Source organism: Caloenas nicobarica, chromosome 1 (genome assembly GCF_036013445.1).
Source record: "Caloenas nicobarica isolate bCalNic1 chromosome 1, bCalNic1.hap1, whole genome shotgun sequence".
Classification (NCBI taxonomy): domain Eukaryota; kingdom Metazoa; phylum Chordata; class Aves; order Columbiformes; family Columbidae; genus Caloenas; species Caloenas nicobarica.
The window spans coordinates 182,016,222-182,024,169 of record NC_088245.1 but is presented as its reverse complement, the minus strand read 5'-3'; the positions used below and the strand labels follow the sequence as shown (position 1 = coordinate 182,024,169).

Sequence of the window (7,948 nt, the reverse complement as noted above, 5' to 3'; positions counted from 1 at the left end):
CTCCTCCCCCGCCCTTCCCCACCTCCTGCCTGCGCCCGCTCCTCCTCCCCTGCCCCCGGGAGAGCCGAGCGCCCTGCAGGGAGCCGCTCGGACCAGGAGCCGCCGCCGGCGGGTGAGTGCCGCCGCCGCAGGGCGCGGCGAGCCCCGCGCTCGGGGGCACGGGGAGGCTCCGTGCCCGCCCCCGCGGGGAGCGAGCCGCACGGAGCCGCGGGTTCGAGCCCGGCCGCCCGCAGCACCCTGTGCCGGGCTGCTCCTGCCCCGCCGCGGCTGTGGGAGACGCGAGGTGCGGTGGGGGGAGCCTGGGGGTGCGAAGGGGCTGGGGAGGCGGCGGCGGCCGGACGCCCCTGCCAACTTTCTGAGGAGTTCAGGCAGCGCGTGTGCCGGGGGTGCCGCCCGCCCCCCCCGCCCCGCTCCTGCCGCCGCCCCGCCCGCGCTGCCGCTCCCGCTCCCGCCGTCCCGGGGCAGCGGCGGCTCCGCGCGGCCGGGCCGGGAGCGCCAGCGCGGGGCGGCTGGCGGCCGCGCGCCCCTGCGCGGGGAGGCCGCGGCGTGTGCGCCTGGGGCGGCGGGGGAGGGGGCCGGGACCGGCGGGACGGGCCGGGACACGGGCACCCCCGGCACGTGCTGCCGCCCGGGGGGGTTTGTCCCTCCCCCGCCTCCCGGTGGCCGGGGCTGGTGAAGCAGCAGAAGCCTCTTCTCAGCTGCTTCCCCCCGACAAATAAGTCACCCCGGGTTTATATCCACACCCCGCCCCCCCCCCCCCCCAGCGCTGTGCGATTTATTTCCCGACGGTGCCGCGAAAAAAAAAAAAAAGTTAATTCACCGGCTAGAGCTGGCAACCTTCTTGCTGTAGTTGTGAGCAAGGGTGGAGGAGAAGCCTGTGGAGTGAGTCATGGGTTTAAGAGGCCCTCTGGTTGTTTATGGCAAAAACAGAGGGTGGCTCATTCAACATGTGGGAAATAAGTGTAACAGGAGTTGCTTAAATTCATAGTAGAAAGATAAGCCGGAGGTACCCGTACGTATCGCACATCCCCTGCGCCAGCTTGCTTTAAAAAGGAGGGGAAAAGTAATGTTGCTTTTTCCTGGAGGAGGACTTGTGGTCAGACTGTCATAACTAACTGCAGCAGTTATGCGTTTGTCAGCGTTTCCATTAGAAGTGTAGTTTTTTCTGTAGTTTACAACTTGGTTATGAAAATATGCGCAGGGTTGAAACTTGGTCGACGGCCTCTTCTCCAGACACATCTTTGAAGCGAATTTTGAAATTATTCTGCTTAGATGTTAAGTGGAAGTCCGTGGAAAATACTAGCTTTTTATGTTTCTCTGAACTTGAAAGCTTAGCTGCTTATGCACAGGGATGCATTTACAGCTGTTCAGCTGTTAGTCCAAAAAAACTTCCCCCCCCCCCCCCCAAGTTCATTAAATTAGGGAAGAGTTTAAAGGCATGGCCTCTGCAAGCATCGATCTTTACACATTAATTAGTGTAGCAGAGTCTTTCTGGAGACCCTTGCAAGGTCCCTGCTGCCTCGCATCAGGGCGCTCACCTTCAGAAGTGACGTGGGGCACCGCGTGTGCGCACAGCTCGGACCACCGAGTGCCAGGGCTGCTTGAACGCTGCGGACAAGAACGCGGTGTTAAAATGAAGGCTCAATATGTTAATTTTTCCTCCGTGGGACTTTTTTTTTTTTTTTTTTTTTTTTTAACCGCATCTGTTCAATTGCTGCTGCTGAGACAGGGAACAAGCACGGTATTTAAGAGGTTTCGTTCATATACACCTCTGTAAATGCACGTATCTGCGTCCCGTGAAACATGCCTGCCACCCAGTGGATGCAGCCGATCTTTATATACCCTATATTCTATACATTGACTACTTCTCTGCCCAGCCCTGCCCCGTTGGCAAAGTGCTCGGGAGTTGTAAAAATGGGCCTGTGCGCGATGGTGCCGTCCCCGGGACGGGATCTGCAGCCGTCGTTCCCTGCCGACTCGGGTCATGGACCATCACCCAAGTTCATCCACCAAGGGCGTAGCCGTGAGGTGACGTGAGTGAGGCAGATGGTTATATCCAGAGGGAGAGGCAGTGTCGAGCCTCAGACGGCCGGAGAGTTGGATTTTGCAGCCCCTGCCTTTCCTGTAGGTTTTCCATGTAAGCAGAAAAGTTTTCACGCGTGGGCTGTTGTTTTTTCTGGGTGCCCGGCCTGAGTCCTTAGGATCTGCTTTGCAGTTACGCTGAGCTTGTCCACCTGGAACAAAAGTCAGGCTGTTTGCTCTCGATGTTCAGAACATGTTTTGTAGCTCTAAGCCTGTTAGAAATACAAGTTTTGAGTGTTAGAATTGCTCGCTCTCTGTTTGTAGCTTTTTTCGGTAATCTTTTCCTATCTTAGTTTCCCATCTTTAAAAAAACCCGTGGATAACAGCATCCTTTATCATACAGATTACTTAGTAATGAGAATCATTAAAAAAAAAAAAAAAAGGTAAAAGAAAGAATTTTCTCTGTGGTTTGAAAATGTGTTGTGATGCTCTAGAGAACAAGGGCAGAAAGAGGAATTTGTATGTTAATTGTAGTAAAGCTTCTATGGGGGAAAAAATGTGACCAGCTCAGTCACAATTAGAGATTGACCTCCATGGATATAAGCACTAGGAGGTGGTTTTAATTACCACTGGCCACGTAGTTGTAATAATTCCTAAATTCTGCAGCATTAATCATGTTTTTAACACTGCTTTTGTGCATAAATTCCTAGGTTTTCATTCCCTTAGGAAAAGAGCAGAAAAGCAGATGGGTAGTGTCCTCATGTTGCCATCCTTCATCAGCTGATTCCTAATATAACGTCTGGGACTCTGCTGTTTGATCTCTCTGTTGAGGATAACTCATGGTGGTAGGTCATGGCTGTGGTCTGTGTTGCTGTGAAGATCTGTAGGATGGGGCAGGGAAAGGGCAAGGAGGAGCGGGACTCTTGTTCGTGTCCCAAGAAGCTGGTGCCATCGTCTGATCAGCAGTGGGAATTGAGAAGAATGTGGACATGGCCTAGCAAACACCTATTGAAAACGTGCCAAGTGCAGTTCGTCTTTGGATGTTTGACCGAATGTGGGTGGATTTTTCATGGGGGCAGCAAAAGGGGCGCCTCCAATATAACGGCTCCAGTCCTCATGTCAGATTTCAAATCCGTCACCCAGAGCTGGAAGGGTGCTATAGCCTTCCATGTTTGCCAGAGATTTCCATAAACATTAAAAGACAGCATTTTCCCTGGTCTTCTTCTAAAACCAGCTGAACTATTTTGGCTGAGTTCTTCTAATCACAGTCTACCTCTTTCTGCACCCCTCCCTCAAAGGCAACCTCTACGACACATGGAACAAAGTTTAGCCTGAGGCAGACTTTCTACTTGGAAAATTTCAACCCAAACAGTCAAAGTCTGGCCAAGTTACAAGCAGCTGGAAGCAGCATCTTGCATTGGAAGTGTTGAGCAACTGCCTAATAGGCGGTGCTACAAGCTGCATCAATACTGTGTGTATGTTTATGTACAGCCAAATACCTTCTGAGTTATAAAATGAATTAATAGGTTACCGAGTTGCCTAACTGACACCCAGTTGCTCGTGATTTTTTTAAAATAGAGAATCTAACCTAAAACTCTTTGGCTAATTGCATGAATGCTTTTCCTTACATTATTAATTGTTGTTTTCCTGGCTGAAAAATTGAAAACTTTAAAATGGAACCTTTGAAATAAATGACAAGCCAAGGCTTACTCGATCTGAATCTTTCAGAATGACTTTACAATTTTTAAAGGCCAATTTACAGTAGAACTAGAGCAAATTGCTTCCCAGCGTTTTGAAGTGTAAAAAACCACATCTCCCAAATTCCTGAGCTATTCATCAACTGTTATGTTGTAGCAGACTCACCCTATATTGTGTCCCTGATGTATCAATTAACTCTGCAGTGAAGTGTTAGCTTAAAACAATTGTGCCATGGAGTCACTGTGGAATAAATACCACAAACATTGGCAAAGTTGCTTCACAAATCTTTCTTAGTTTAGAGCAGAACTTAAGCATTCCTTTCGTCTATGGAAATGCAGCCATTTCTTGTGGGGTCCCCTGGGGGCTGGATCTTGGTGTAAGGCTGTTTGATATCATTATATTCACAGTTTTTGTGACTATATCTTATCGTTACCAATAGATTACATGTGTTTTTGTGCGTGTGTGGAATCGGTTACTAGTATGGCGTACTCCAAATCACTTTTAAAATGGTTAGCACCCAGCAGAAGGAATTTTTCATGCAGACAGATACAAAGGAACCAGGAATGTGGTTACACCAGCAGGATAGGATACTGTCTTCAAACTGGTAATCTGAAAGAAGGCTTAAGAATTTGCATGGAGAATCATCTCAACAGGGGTTTTCATCGTAACGCTGCGACCGAAGTGTGGTCTTTGGCTGTATAGCAATATAAATATTGCACAGAAATAGGAAAGTACGTGGCATTAGCAAGATCACGGGAATTCTGTGTCTGGTTTTGCTGCTCACGTGTGAGGAAGGATGTGAAATATTAGTAAAAGCGCAGTGACAAAAGGGTTTGGAAACCAAGCTTCACAATTCAGGTGTGCAGAGTTTTTTCAGCTCAGAGGAGACCGAGAGGGAAATGATTCCTTTATATGTCGTTTGTATGTGTAAGGAAAATACATGATACTTGAACATACTGAGACATTCAGTGGAAGCTGAAGTTAGGGATGTTGTACCTTGAAATAGTAAGTAGCAATGAGGGCAATAAAGCGTTCTGATGGATTTGTTGTTACCGGGAGTGTTTAAAGTGAGATGGGGTTTCCTTCTCAAAGATGTGCTTTGACTTGATGGAGGACATTTCCATTGAGTGTAGAAGGAGGAAGGACTGTGCTCTGTTCACCTACATTCTTCCCTGGATTAAGAAAACAAGATTATTTGTAGCGCTTTCCGTGTATTGTAGCACATGTTGCTGCTTGGACAAGACTATAACAAAATGTCATGCTTCGAAACTTGGCCGGTTTTGTCTTGAGTCAGGAAGACCATTTTTTTCTTGGTGCCTAATTTAACTTCTGGGATTTTGATTAATTATTGTATACTATTCACTTTTTCCTCCAGATCATCAAGATCTGGTGGCAGCTGGAGACAGGATATCGGGTACTCACCATCCTCACTCCTCTCTGTCAGTACAGAATCCTCTCATATTCCCAGGCTGGTGTACCTTTGCTCAGGATACTGACAGCTATTTTCCGGGATAAAGACGTTTCCCCTGCCCTTACACAGGCAAGGACGTTGCTCACTGTTCAGAAGTCAGCTGCTGAGGCTTCATGGTACCTGCAGTCCCGCTCTCCCCTTGGGCCCCTCTCTGTCCAGACACCAGAAACAGGGACCTGGACACACGTGCATGGGGCTTGGCAGTCACTAAAACAACAGCAGTTATGGCAGTGAAATAGTTTTGTGACCTGAAACACGACTGACTGCTCGACTTAAGGTGAAGTATTACCTGCAGAGCTCCTTTTGGGGCAGCTTCGCAATAAAGCTGAAGGTTTAATTTGGCCTGAGAGTTGCACTTGAGCCTAGATAGTTATCAGATGATGTTTTATAATTCCATAGTTTGTTCTTTTTAATATAACAGACACATTTTTTCCCCTGGCATCTGAGCTAGAATAAATACACTTCAAGTGATAAAGTATTTCTTTCTGTAGAAAATTTATTTTATTGCACCTACTCTAGCGTACATGGTATGCAAAATAATGCCAGGGACTGATGTTCAATATTTCACACGGTGGTTTTGATTTGGGTTTTTTAGTTTACACTTTAAAATATCCTACGAAAGTTTTAAGGTAACAAATTGCATTTTCTGTGCAGGATGACATTAGTAGAAGTTTTCCCGTTGAGAAAAATGGAAACTTGAAGAGCCTAAGTTCTTGTAAATCAGTGTCTCTGGACTTCTCGAAAACATGCATATAATTATTTCTGCTTGCTTGGAAATACTTAAGCACTAAAGTACTCCTCTCAAATGTGATTTCTAAAAACAGTTTCCTCCAGTGCCTCTTTGGGATGTGCATGTTTGAGAAAATAATGGCAGCACAGCCTTCTAGGGTCTGGCCCATATGCCTATCGCTTCATTCACTGGAGTTAATGATAATGCACTATTGATTTCTAGGAGATACAGGATCCAACTCATTAATAAAGTACAAATCAGATTGGATGTTTTCAGTTTTTAAGAGCTCTAGTTAGGTTACTTAGTAAATTTCTTCCTGGAAAATGGCAAAATCAAAGAATCGACCATAAGTTTTGAATCCTATTTTAATGTTTCAGTAGTTGGATAAAACTCTGGTTGATATGGAGATGATAAAGAGAATCGCCACATGATGTCTGTTTTGAAAGTGCAGTTACAGGTTGTAGTTTGCCACTTTGTGACATTTTACTGTGGTCGTAATGTTTAGTGAGTTTTACTCCCTTGCTGTATGTGAAATGAAACGGTGCTTTAGGCTGAGATCAAAATTTAAAGAATTGTTAAGTGACCTATGTCCATCTCAGGGGCATATCAAATTTGAACATAATGCTACTAAATAGTTGAGCTATATAACTGATTGACTGTAAACCTAACAGCGCAAATTGTGTTTGTGTAGGATAATTATGCACCCAGACAACCAAATTAACAAAGGCTAGAAATAGTAGTAGGACTGTGTTCTCTGCCAGGTTTGGTTTCCCCCTTCACCAGTGCCAAATGTAACTATAATTAGGATAGTCAAGAGTTAGATGTTTTTAGCGAACGTATTATTCTGTACCTGCTGTCTGTGCAAATTTTCCATGTAGTCCCTAATCCAGCACATCTATGGCTAGTGAAGACGGAATTTTGCCTGCTCCCTAGAATTAGTTTACTTTCCTTCTTTTATTTATTTGTGTATACAGAAATATCCTTTTTTTCTTGTTAAAACCTACTATTTCAGATTCACCCGCATACTCTAGGCAGTGCCAATATTCTGTTGTTTTGTTTGGTTTTTTTTTCCTCCATTAACAGAAGTGACGTTAAGTAGTTACAGTATCTGAAGTACCTGGTTATACAGGCATCAGTGAAATCGGATGAGATGTTTCCGCTTGCTTGGCCTTGTTCTGCAACTCCTTTGTGTGTCGTATATTCGGGTAGGAAACCGAGCATGCTCCAAGTCCTGGCAGAGGGTCCCTCCCATGGTATCTGCTGCTGCAGCTTCTGTTTCAACATCTGCCACTGTGTCATTTCCAGCAGCTTGCACATTAGGCGTGAATGAGATGCTTTTGGGTTGTGCTCGGGCTCTTTGGGGTTGACATGAGCGGTTGGCCGAGAAGTGCAACTACTGGTGGGCAAGTTGTAGGATTCTGCAACTTGCTGCAGACCTTCAGAGACCATTTTCGGGCAAGGAGGGATTGAACAGCATCCTGGCATCTGTTCTCAGTTCTTCAATTTTGTTAAGACGGGAAGTTCAATGAGAAATTGCAAGGCCTCTCAGTGTTGGTAAAGAGAATGACAGCATCTAGGTTTGTTTTGAGGGAAACTGAAAGAACTCTGTCACCAGTTTAAAAAATGGAAGAGGTGAGGAGGTTATGCTACCCTGTGGCATAGAATTTGCTGGATTTTTAAGATAAATGACAGGGGAAGTGGTATTGTGGGTAAAAGTACAGCAAGACTAGTCAGAAGACGGATGGCAACAGTACTTAGCGTTCATATACTGCTGTAGGAACAGACTGATCCAACATGTGATAATAATGTGTTACCTGAGGAACAATAAATCTCTAGGAAAAGAGTCCAGAGTCCAACTGCGTAGTCCAGTGCAGTTACAGAAACCTCAGTATCTGGAGGGAGATCAACTGTTTTAAACATCAAAAATGTGCAAACAGAGTAACTAAGTACAGATGACTTAATTAATTAATTAATGCATTAAAATATGTTTCCTCTTGAGCCCAAGGAAGACTTGTGCCAGCATTTTC

General features: G+C 45.8%; 1 protein-coding gene across 2 annotated transcripts in view; it reads left to right on the top strand.

Annotated features, from left to right (window-relative positions):
• Positions 1-54: 54 nt before the first annotated feature.
• Positions 55-7,948, top strand: part of ELF1 (E74 like ETS transcription factor 1) — a 91,944-nt gene continuing 84,050 nt past the window's right edge. The window contains exon 1 of one of the 2 annotated variants that reach the window (XM_065638825.1): positions 55-112. The gene's annotated coding sequence lies outside the window, so the exon portion shown is untranslated. The remainder of the gene's footprint in view (positions 113-7,948) is intronic. The other variant, XM_065638833.1, reaches the window with a different exon arrangement.